This window comes from Musca autumnalis, unplaced genomic scaffold (assembly GCF_047663935.1).
Source record: "Musca autumnalis isolate F117 unplaced genomic scaffold, ASM4766393v1 scaffold_4, whole genome shotgun sequence".
NCBI lineage: Eukaryota > Metazoa > Arthropoda > Insecta > Diptera > Muscidae > Musca > Musca autumnalis.
Window position 1 is genome coordinate 25,306,032 of NW_027411977.1, and position 12,759 is coordinate 25,318,790.

General features: G+C 38.2%; 1 protein-coding gene across 2 annotated transcripts in view; it reads left to right on the forward strand.

Annotated features, from left to right (window-relative positions):
- The first annotated feature begins 1,406 nt into the window (after window positions 1–1,406).
- The window catches only part of ko (Stork-head domain-containing protein knockout), a 215,228-nt gene continuing 203,875 nt past the window's right edge, over window positions 1,407–12,759 (forward strand). For both annotated transcript variants that reach the window (XM_073987097.1, XM_073987098.1), the window contains exon 1: window positions 1,407–2,450. The gene's annotated coding sequence lies outside the window, so the exon portion shown is untranslated. The remainder of the gene's footprint in view (window positions 2,451–12,759) is intronic.

The window sequence follows — 12,759 nt, forward strand, 5'->3', positions numbered from 1 at the left end:
TTATAAAATAATTAAGAAGTATCAGCTTTTCCGAAATTTTGTGTGGGAGGCACCCATACTCAAAGCTGATTTATGTCGGGTAGGAATACTAAAGTCCGCAAAGTACAGACTAAATCAGTTATTCCTTAGAGAGTTATCGTGCCCATCATTTGTGCAACAAATTTTGAACATTTGTCCCATCTTCAAACTTAAACTACGTTTCGACAAAATATTACTAGTTATTGTGTGCTCCGGTCAGCCAGGCAGACAGACGAACTTTACGTACGTGAGGAACTAGGAAAGTTTATGGCCAGACGCCATTTGATTTTTTTGAAAGTGTGATAGTTTTTTGCATAAACGTACTCAGGAAAAAAATCACTCAAAAATGGAATTTATTTGTGAACGCTTTCGTCCGATCATTTCTCACTACTTTCGGTGTGGATATTCACGGCAAGAGTGCATTGATCCAATTAAATCCTTGTATGTCGATAAAGAACGTTCTATAGCACTATGAAAAACTCGTTTAATAAATTTAATAAAATCAAATGAGGGTCGTCCAAGATCCATCGTCCAAGATCCGAAACAAAACAGTTGTGGTCTTCGAAGATGAGCCAAATCCAACGAAAGTTGATCATGCAAATGGTAAACTGACTATGTGGCTATTATACGGCTTGAGGAACGTAGGACGGTTAATTCTGAGTGGTAAAATACAATTGCCTGAAGTCTCCTGAGAAATTCGAAAAACGAACAAGATAATACGGAATCATTGTGCATCATGACAGCGGTTTTTTTGACCGGACAAAACGTGGAATTGATAGGTCATCCGCCATACAGTCCTGAATTAGAACCCAATGACTTCAGTTGATTCCCAAGAAAAAAAGCGTGGTCAACGATTTTCGGCGCCAGAAGATGCTGTTGATGCGTTCAGAATCCATGTTTTGGAGGTGTCTCAATCGGAGTGGAAAACTGCTTTGAAATTAAAATTTTCGCTAAAACAACTCACATTGCCTGATGTTATAAGGAGTAAAACGACGTTTGTAGTAGAGATTTTTGCCGGGTTAACCTTCTTAATGAGGATTTATTTGACGGATACGCAATGGAATTGACATTTGAAACCCACTGGGTTAATCCGGTTAAGTGCAATGAGGTGTATAATGTTTATATCAGTGGTTATTGCCTTATGTACATTACTCATGCCACTTTGTATGCTGGGCAATGCCATTGTTTTGTTCAACAAACATTTCCAACAAGCATTCTCGTCTAGCCATTGTCGTCGTTCGTCATCAACAACTGCACAGAGACACAACAATAACAACAAACATCCATTGCACTTCCATCCAACTGGAATTGTTGGGGATTTACTTCGTGTTGCGGCTGCTGCTGGTGGTGCTGTTGGGTTTTGGTGGCAGATTGGCTGAATGGATTTCAGTTGATTTTTGGCTTCAGACGGTTTCGGTCGTGCATTGTGTCTGTGGCGTATGTTTTTATGACGCTTGTTTGTATTACAATAACGGGAAACGGAAGAGACCACTTTTGATTTTAATTCTTTTTTTGTTTTGTGCGCTCGCTCAACGTATTCTCCCACTCTCACTGACTTCCGTTGCATGTGTGTGTGAGTGCGTGTTTGAGTTTTACTACTCCTCCGGGAAACACAAAACAACGGTCAATGTAACGTAAACAACAACAAACGAATTGGATTAATTACAAAAACATACACGAGATGTGTGTTCTTTTAATCTGAAGAACATCGCGCGAATCGCATATGTGTGCAATGAAACAACAAGATAAAATAATTTAACAAAAAAAGCCGGTTAATAAAAATAAAAAAAAAATTGTGGAATTTTGCAAAGATTTGTTCTTATGTGAGTGTTTTTTGTGTGTGTTTAACAACCAACCCCCATTTGTGGGGAGTGCAAAACAAAAGAAGGCTTGTTCTGGGCCAATGTGTTAAAGCCGCCTTTAGTGCTAAAGAAACCTCAAGGAGGAACACGAGGAAGAGCTACTCAAGTACAGATGAAAAGAATGTGTTATGTTTATGCTTGAACTACTGGCTGGCTAGCATGTTCATCCAGCTTCCTCTCATAATTCCACTTTTTTCTGCATTTCTGTTGTGTGTAAAATATTTCACCGCCTCCCCAATCGCCAATTGTTTTAGTTGACGGTCGTTCGGTTGGTCTGGTTGAGTGCTGAAAATCTTAACAAAAAATAACAAAAAACAAAAGCAAGGCAAACTGAATCACTTACGAAAGAGAAGAAGACGCTAAAGTGGATGAATTTGTGTCTGTTTTTTGTGGAATTCACTTGAACACACACCGCCGCACCGCCGTTAACAACACCATGTAGCCCCCCCTGAGTACATGTGTGTAAAATTTCCATACTGCTGAACGAGAATATCCATCCAACCAACCATCCATCCATGCTGAGTATGCTGTGAATGCATAAAATAATATTAACATTTTAATGAGAAAAAGGTATGAACCGATCAACAAAACTGAAATTGTATCCCACGATGTCATATGAGATTTGTGGTTGGACTATATGTATATAGCATAACATACATAGGTACATACATAGATATTTTTGTTAAAATTCATTTACACCTCAGTAACTTAATTTGTTGTGATAGCAATCTTTGTATTGCACAGTGACTTCTTTAATTATACGTAAGTATCTCGAAAGAGTTTAGAGATCGTTTGTGAAGGTTTAGTGTGTTTTTATTAATGTACATTAGGGTTCTACGCATTCTGTGCTAGAATTAGAATTGAAAATAACATAAAATAAAACAAGTAAGCCATGGCTATAGTCGGACGGGGCCGACCATGTGATACCCTATACCTACACCTAAAAATCCAATTGAACAATTAAAACGTTAGGGCGCCATGTAATTTGCAATAATGCAAAAACTGGGAATAGGAAGATGTGGTTCTCTACACAAAACACATTATATATTAAGCAGTAGGTCCGTTATCTAGCATACATGTGATTGCAATTTGCATCAGGGGGAAGGTCAGTTGTTCTATTTCCATATGTAGTTTACTTTGCCGGCATATGCCCTCCAGGAAATAAAATATAGACCAAAAATATTTTTTTGTATTTTTCATACAAAAGTAATGGTCCATTTCACCCGCTAAATAATATCAGATCATCATCCAAATTTGTAGGCATCTTCTTCTACCTAAGCTTTTACCTCGTGCAAAATTTCGTGATTATTGATCTATAATTGCTACCTCTAGCGTGTTTATGATTACACTACCAACAAAAAAAACTGGATATACCTACCTATGAGGCTGTAACTCTGTTACCTGATCACGTACATCAACATAATTGACATCAATGGAAATGTCAAGAGATCGTCTTCCAAATATAACTCACGAGGGAGAAATGTGTCTTTCAGGAAATAAGACATAAGCTGTATATTAAAAATTGTCATCAGCTGTATATTTCGCGATCATCACCAATTAAAATAGCGATCTATTCTGATGTGAAACCGACCTCCATACCAAATTTCGTGACAATCGGTAGATAATTGCGGCTTGGAGTTTGATTACAATTTATAATGGACAGACGGACACACGGGCGGACGGACATATCTCAAAATTGCTTTATCTCGCCGAGATATGCAGATTGGTATACCACATTGGGGATCTCCGACGAATGTTTGGCGGTGTTACATGAATTTTAACCAAAACAAACTTATGATACCCGTTCCACATAGTGGTGTAGGGTATAAATATTAATAATTACAAAAAACAATTAAATATTTTATTTATTTTTGCAAGGCATTTTTCTAATACTAGGGAAGACAATTTTTGCCAAATTGTAGTCTTTTTTATTGAACAAACAAGTCAGTCAGCTTTGCCGACAGAGATGGACCCTCAGACTGTGTGAATTGAAACATTTCTTTAAAATGTTGGGCGTATCAACCGACTAAAACATGGATTAGAATTAAAGCTCAAAAGTATTGGAGGAAGTTGCCTAAAAGAATGGAAGTGGGTATAATTTCGGGAGTCATTCATCTCGATAGATATCGCGCCCACCTGTTATATATTTTAGTTGGTCACCATATAAGTTAGAGATTTGGACTATTATATCAGGAAACATTACGAACGGAAAACATAATATCGCTGTAAACAGGGCCACTGGGAGTATCATCGCTAAACATTTTCAAAGGATCCTCGAACGGACCCTTAACCGTACTTAAATAAAAATGTTGAACATTTGTGTGGGTGGTACCCCAAGGAGTGGACCGATAGGGCAAACTGTTGAACATTAACTAAGTTTGAACAAAATATTTCGATATACAAAGTTTGGACCAAAACGGTTGCTCCGCTTATGCGATATCGCGCGTAACATTTTAGAAAATATTTTTGAACGTTTGTGGGGAAGGTACCGATAGGAGTGGACCTGTAAGCGCCACTTTTGAATGGACTTGTCCACGGAAAACATAATATCGCTGCAAACAAGACCCTAAACTGCACTTAGACACAAATGTTGAACTTTTATGGGGGGGGGGGGGTACCCACAGGAGAGGACCGATATGGGCCATTTTAGAATTTAAACTACATTTGGACAAAATATTGGGAGATCCGAATTGATTGGCCCTTACAAAAGATAGTAAGTGACATTTTTTAAATTTAAATATCGATGTTTTTAAATATTCGAACTGAAACTAGTTTGACAAAATATGACGAAGTCCACATTTTGGACCAAATCGGTTGATCAGTTCGAAAGTGCTCTCCAGCCACTACCCCATAGGGATATTTACACCTTTCGGGGTATTTTCTCAAGAAATATGGATTTGCCCCTGAAAAGCTTTTACTGTCGTAATTGAAGAAGCGAATGCAAGTTACTTCAATAAAAAACAATGTGATTCGTGAGCAGGAGCAACTGAACTTAGCCGAAAGTTTCTGTGGGAGATACCCGAAGGGGTGGACAAATATAGTCCCTCTTCGAATCTGATCTATATCTGGTAGATATATTAGGATGCGTAAAGTATGGACCAAATAGATCACTCCCTTCAAGAGTTATATTGCGCACAACTTTTGCGAATATTTTTCAACTTTTGTGGAAAACAGGAAACATTGACTTGCCCACGGAAAACATTTTATTGCTGTAAACAGGGCCTCTAGGAGTACCTCCGGTAAAAATTTCCAAAGGATCCCCCAAAAAACCCGTAGCCGTACTTAAACAGAAATGTTGAACGTTTGTGGGTGGTACCAAGGAGTGGACCGATAGGGCCCACTTTTGTTTGGACCATATCGGATTCTTCGCTTATGCGATATCGCGCGTACCATTTTAGCGAATATTTTCGAACTTTTGTGGGGGAGGTACCGGAGGGAGTGCACCTTCATTTCATCTAACATTCGAAGAAATATTACGATATGCAAAGTGTGGACCAACGTAGTATTCGGTTCGAGAGTTGTCGTGAGCACCAGCCGCTTCGCATGCTGGCCGTAGGAGTTTTTCACAGCTTTCGGGTCAGTTTCTCAAGAAGTATGGACTTGCCACTCGAAAAAAATGTATCATCGTAAAGGGACCTTAAGTGCAACATGTTGCAAGAAAAATCAAAACGATACGAGAGGTGGTCCTAAACTGCAATTTTCCTAAATTTAGTCCATATTTTAACTGGATCTAGGTCTAGTAGAATTATTACGATGTGCAACATATGTACCAAATCGGTTACTGCATTCGGGAGTTATCGTGCCCACCATTTTAGCGAAATGTTTTGAACTTTTGTGGGGGAGGTACTCGAAGGAGTGGACAGATATGACTCATATTCAGTTCGAGAGTTACCGTGCGCCAGCCAGCCCGTCAGACAGACGGACGGACATTGCTAAACCAACTACAAGTTGTCTGAAATGGATTTCGTCCAAACAGACTTGGGGTCTAAACCATTATTTCGATGAAGCACGAACGTGTATATGACAATTTTGAATATTTTTCCATCGCGTTGCACTAATCTTCGTGGACCGAATTCGCGCGAATTAGCTTACCACAGACCATCCTATATAGTTATATGTGGTCAACAAGGTTTTATCTGCACCCCAAGTGCTGCCGGCTAGGGACGTGAGGACTTTATTACTACATCTCAGCTTGTCACTGATAGCTGTGGCATGCGCGAACGACTTGAACATGTTGTCGAATGTGACCCCTAGAATTTAGGTCGGAATTCTGTTTGTATATGGCAGAGACTTCATCGTAGCTTTAGTAGCAACATTTGCCGACCATCTACAACCGAACACCGAGTTGCTGATTATCCGTAGGTTTTTTTTTATACCCTCAGCCTCTAGACTAACGAGGGTATATACACTTTCATGTGCTCAAAATGTGCCTTATCTAAATAATGATATGCTTGAGCGAAATCCCTTACAAACAATTTGTCCGTTTGCCTGTCTGTCTGGCCAGAGCGCACGAGAACTCTCGAACGGATCTGCGGATTCGTCCTTAGTAATATTTTCTTCAAACTTATTTTAAGTTCGAAAATGGGTCATAACTCTCGAAGATTGTAACCAATTTGGTCCATATTTTGCACATCGTAATATTTCTACCAGAGATAGATCAGGTTTGAATATTGACTAAATCGGTTGAACCCGTAAAAGAACCTTCCATACAAAATTTCGAAAAAAGAAGGGATGTTTGTTTCAACAACTCGTATTCGTTGCCCCCATTACGACGGTACAAGCGTTTTCCAGGGGCAAGTCCATACTTCCTTCCTTGGTCCACATTTTGCACATGATAATATGTCTACAATACATAGATCAAGTTTGAATATGGACTATATCGGTCCATATCTCGGAAAATGCCGTTTAAAGCCTCCCCTGTAATCCGTTTGAATTTTGCAACAACTTGTATTCGCTGCCCCCATTACGAGGTCCAATTTTTTCAGGCGCAAGTCCATACTTCCTGAGAAAAGGATTTGGCCTTCGTAATATTTTCTCCAAACTTAGTTTAAGCCGGAGGATGTGTAATATCGGTCCACTTCTTCGAGTACCTCCCCAACAAAATTTAAAAAATTTTCGATAAAATGGTCCAAACTTTGGATCTCCTAATACTTTGTTTCAAATTTAGTTTACCGTCCCCCACAAACCATCAACATTTTGCTGTAAGTGCAGCATAAGGTCTGTTCGAGAATCTTTTTAACATTTTTACCGAAGCTACCAATTGTGGTCCTCTTTTGCTTCTTGACGTAGTGGTCCAAAAGTTCTGAATTGTACGGTGGACAACTGAAACGAGTAGTGATGGCGATATCTATCAGAACGAAATGACTCCCAATATAAGATCCACTTCCACAATGGACAATAAATGGGGTCTATTCCTTCAGGCAACTTCCGCAACATGTTTGAACTTTAATCAAAATCCATATTTTTGTCGTCAAATTCAGGGCCACAAAATTCTGCAAACCCCCTTAATACTTATTTTTTTAGGGAAAAAGAATTTCAATTCACACAAGCTGATCGTACATCTCTCTCGGCAAAGCCGAATATTCCTGTTTTACTTGTTTATATTTTATTTAAAAGTGATACCTCAAGTTTGGACTCTAGACTGTTGCGGCAACATTGAATTTGTTTCTTTTAACAAAATACTCGTTGATTCTCAGAACTTGGTGTTGAAATTCATCAATTAGCAATTGTTCTTAATAGTCACCACATTCATGTCTAGCAACAGTTTTCATGCTCTGAAAATTTTTAGCACAACTACTTGACAAATTAACACTATTCTTTCGGTGGCAGCAGCAGCTATGCAATGCTGTTCAACACGAAGTTGTGCCCAGAAGTTTGTTAACATAATTCGGAAATATTAATGTGGCCATTTAACAAATATTTTGTTGGTTTAACAAAATTCGACAATATTTCATTCGAAAGTTGACCTAGGTGATCTTACAACCACACATTGACATGCATTGTGTCATGTTCAGCTGAGAATGGATTAGCGGAGTGGATAGTGAAGATATCTATGAGATTTGCTTACACCAGCTACCGTATTATTTTTTTACCTGTTTACCTCTATCTCCTCCTCCGTTTCATGGTTTATCACCATTTCATTAGGTCATGCGTAACAACTTTCGCAGCTTTCAACTTGAACGCCTTTGTTGTTTTATAATTTCCCTAACTGATTGATTAAACCTCGGACAATTAAATCAAGACAAAATAGCCGAAAGAAAGTTTTCTCAACACACGCTCACACACACTAAGCGTAAAGAAAAGCCTCCCATAGAAGTTGATTGCAATTAAAAGCGTATTCTCATAAAAATGTGAATTTTGTGTTTGTGGTTGGTTGTGTGCATTTGAAAGTGTTTACGCATGTACGTGCATAAGCCGCGTTGTTGTTGGTGGTGTTGCGGCTTGTTTATATTACAACGATTGACGACGATTGATTTGACATGAGCAGGTTTTGTAACTGGTAATCCCCCAAAATAAGATGAAATAAAACTAAGAAACAAGCAAACACGCTTTGACTGGGTCCCAGCACCAAATTTATTGCCATTTTGGTAATATTTCGACCAATTGTGTTGAGAAATTTTGGTACAAATTAAAAATTTTTGCGAATAGGGGGAATTTGAATTATTGTGGATTTGCAAGGCGTATAAGAGAATTGGCGCCCAACGTTAAAAATAAAACAATTAAAAAAATATCAGTCAGCTTTGCCGACAGAGATATACCCTCAGCCTATGTGAATTGAAATTTTCATCTACGGACAGATCGAATACCGGCTACGAAACCAAAATCGTTTTCCCCAAAAAATTATGTATTAAGGAGAGTTTCAAAATGTTGTGACCCTTTTGGACATGAGATCTTGCCGACAAAAATGTGGATTAGGATTAATAATTAAAAGTGTTGCGGAGGAGGTACATGAAGGAATTGATTGACATAGTCAATTTTGGAAGTGGATCTTATGTTGGGATTCATTTCTTTTCGATATACATATATCCGGTCTACTAGTCATTTCAGTTGGATACTCAGAGCTTTTGGACCACTATGTCAGGAAGTATGGACTTTCCCATGAAAAACATAATATCGCTGTAAACAGGCAGCATCAGCATAAATTTCCAAAGGATCTTTGAACACTTCGAGTACTTAAACAAAAATGTTGAACTTTTGTGGGGGAGGTACCCCAAGGAGGAGACCGATATGGGTCATTTTTGAATTTTGATTTCGGTTGCTCCTTCAACAGATATAGCCTGAATCAAAACGATTCGAGAGCAGGTCTTAGACTGAACTTATCAGAAATTTTTTGTGGGAGGTCCCGAAGGAGTGGACCTATCGGGTCAATTTTAGAACCGCATCTATGTCCGGTAGAAATTTCATGATGGAAATTTGTATGGACCAAGTCGGTTACGCCCTTCAAGAGTTATAGTGAGCACATGTTTTCCGAACATTTTTGATTTTTTGTGGGGGAGGTATCAGAAGGTAGCTGGATATATCGATATGACTCATCCTCGAACTTAAACTAAGTTTGGACAAAATATTGCGATAGCCAAATTTTTGGTCAAATCGCTTCATCCGTTCGAGAGTTATCGTGCACTCCAGCCAGACAGACAGACTAAATCGACGAAATCTGAATTGGATTTCGTCCAAATAAACTTGGGTTCTAAAACCATAATATCGATGAAGCATAAATGCTGAGGGTGTTCTGATGTATCAATTGTAACTTATCCATTTGTTAACCGCTTAAAAAATATAGCTTGTTCGAAGGATTTTATACAAGTAAAAAAATATTAGTCGGCATCGAAGTGTGAATTGGAACTCTCATCTATGCACAATATAGAATCGGATACAGGCTACGCAACTAAAATCCTTTTCAATTAATTCTCTTTCGAGTTGAGCTGTTAGGCCTTTAGAGATACATTGAAAAATTAGGAGTCTACCGAAGTCCCACGCATCCAACCATTACACTACGTTTCACGGGTGGTAAATCCGATCTTCAGGTGTATTAGGATGTTGTTTTTGTGGCAGACGCCTATAATTATGTATGTATGTAGGAAGTTTTCAAATTTTGTGGTCCATTTGGGGCTTATGAACTTGGCGTAAAAATACATTTATATTTTGTTTGAGGCTCAAAAGTGTTGCGGAGGAGTACCTGAAGGAATGCATCGGCATAGTCCATTTTGGAAATGGATTTTATTTTGGGAGTACTTTCTATTCGATTGATATCGCGCCGACTAGTTATTTCAGTTGGCCACCGTATAATTTAGAGCTTATGGAATACGAACACCGATTGACCGAACATCCGCAGCACGGAAGCCGATAACCGAACAAACAATCCGAACGCCGAAATCACAGACCTTAAACTGTAGTAAAATAAAACTACGCCTTAAACTGTTTTTTTCGAAATTTTGTGTGGGAGGTACCTGAAGGAGTGCATATTCGAATGTGATTTATGCCTCGAAAAAATAGTATATGTAATATATGGACCAAATAAGTTATTGCCTTCAAGAGTTTTTGTGGGGAATGTACCCGAAAGAGTGAACCGATATGGTCCATCTTCGAACTTAAACTAGGTTAGGTTGAGAAGAGGGGTGATTCAAGATCACCACATGTCCTTAAAAAGAAAGGGCATACACTTAAGCCAGAAGAGGCCTGTTGTGCGCTCTAATTTTATGTGTCCTGGAAGTTATTGTTGTTTGTGTAAAAAAAATTATACCGATCCACTTATCTCTGTCCGGTATTGAAGTTAAACTAAGTTTGGGCAAAATATTACGAAGACTAAATTTTGGGCAGGATAGACTGATCCGTTCGAAAGTTATCGTGCTCTCCAGTCAGACATACATACAGACGGACATGGCTAAATCGACTGCAAATTGTCTGAAACTGATTTAGTCCAAACATACTCGGGGTCTAAAACCATTATTTCGATGAGGCACATTTTGGTCGTATGAAAGTGTATATAAAAATATTGGAAATTCATTGACAAAAAGAGGTTATGGCCTTTTAAAGTTGAAAATCTAAGAAAGATTAGATTTTGATCTTTAAACGGCCATAACCTCTTATTCACAGCGAATTTCTAAAATTTTAATACCCTCAGGCTACATTAAAAAAGAAACTTAGTGACCCAAAAAAACAAAAGGTATTTTCGTCTTCCATGGTCTCCATCTAAACTGAATTAGTACATCAGAACCCCATATTTCCTTCTAGGCATATACACACAATCACTTTATGAGCCGATTTTTGCATATCCGAAAGTCCGTTCGCGACCTGTACGTTGCGAACGCACGGACGGACATTTATTGTCCGACTTAGCTGAAAATTCGCGAATATAATTTTTTAGCCATAGCAAGAAGTTCTTCCGAAGAACGCAACTGCTTTTGGTAAAAATCGGTTCAGATTTGTATATAGCTCCCATATATATTTTCGGCCGATTTCAGGTATTTGCTGCACCCAACACGCTATATATTTCCGATTTCAATAAAATTCAGAATGTGTGACTAAATTCGGACAGAAATCAATGTGTCAAATTTTATCGAAATCGGTTCTGATTTGGATATAGCTCCCATATATACCTTCTGCGGATTTCAGGTATTTGCTGCACCAAACACCCTAGATATGTCCGATTTCAATGAAATTTGGAATGTGTGAATGAATTCGGTCTTGAAATAAATGTGCCAAATTATATGAACATCGATTCAGATTTGGATATAGCTCCCATATATTGCTGCGCCAAACACTCTATAAATGTTTGATTTTGATGAAATATGCAATGTGTGACCGCCTTCGGTCTAAAAATAAATGTGCCGAATGATATCAAAATCGGTTCTGATTTGGATATAGCTCCCATATATATTTTTGGCCGATTTGAGGTATTTAATGCCCCAAACAAGTTCTATATGTCCCATTACGATAAAAATTGGAATGTATGACTAAATTCCGTCTAAAAATAAATGTGCCAAATTATATCGAAATCAGTTCTGATTTGGATATATGTAGCTCCCATATATATTTTGGGCCGATTTCATCCCATATCTGTACAAGTTTGATGAAAATTGGAATGTGTGACGGAATTTGGTCTAGTAATAAATGTATCACCCGATTTTGATATTTTCCTTACTGGTTTTCGTGTAGCACAGTAATGTAATTTTTCCCTTCATGACAGTCCGGACCACGTTGAAAGAACCACTTTTTATGGTCATAATGTTCAATGGTTTATACAAATAAGTCATAACCCAAACAGTCCCACGGCTATAATAGAAGTTTTGTGTTTACAACCGGCTTTATGGTGTTCAACAGTCCTAGTTTAATTCTGGTCGATCTGAATGCTTTTATGTCATACAATGATTGATTTTGGGCCTTATAAAAATTGCTTCGGTTTTATGAAGATCTGAAACAGCTCTTCTTATATGTATATTGTTTCAGCAAACATCACCTTAATGAGTTAAAGATAAATTTTACCCGCTTTCACGCAGTGGTAAACCTTCCACTAATGAAAATTTTGATATATTCTGCCAGTTCTGGTACATTTTGCGAGTAACAGAAATAAACATTAATGACAACTCTGCCCATTACCAAAAAAAAACCATAGAAATGTTGCGCGTTGTCATCTTTTGGACTTCCACCACCTCTTTTTCCACCATTGACTGACTGGTTTCCTCAATGCCTTATTTAGGACTTGTTTGCAAGAAGGCTGTTTTGTTTACAACTTCCCAAAAATATAAAACCAACAACAACAACGAAGAAACATTAAAAATTCGCATGATGATCATTGGCCATGATAAGGCATTCGTTTGGCATGCCAAACATGCACCCGGGGAAATGAAACAACAAAATCTTAGATCATGTTTCAACTCTC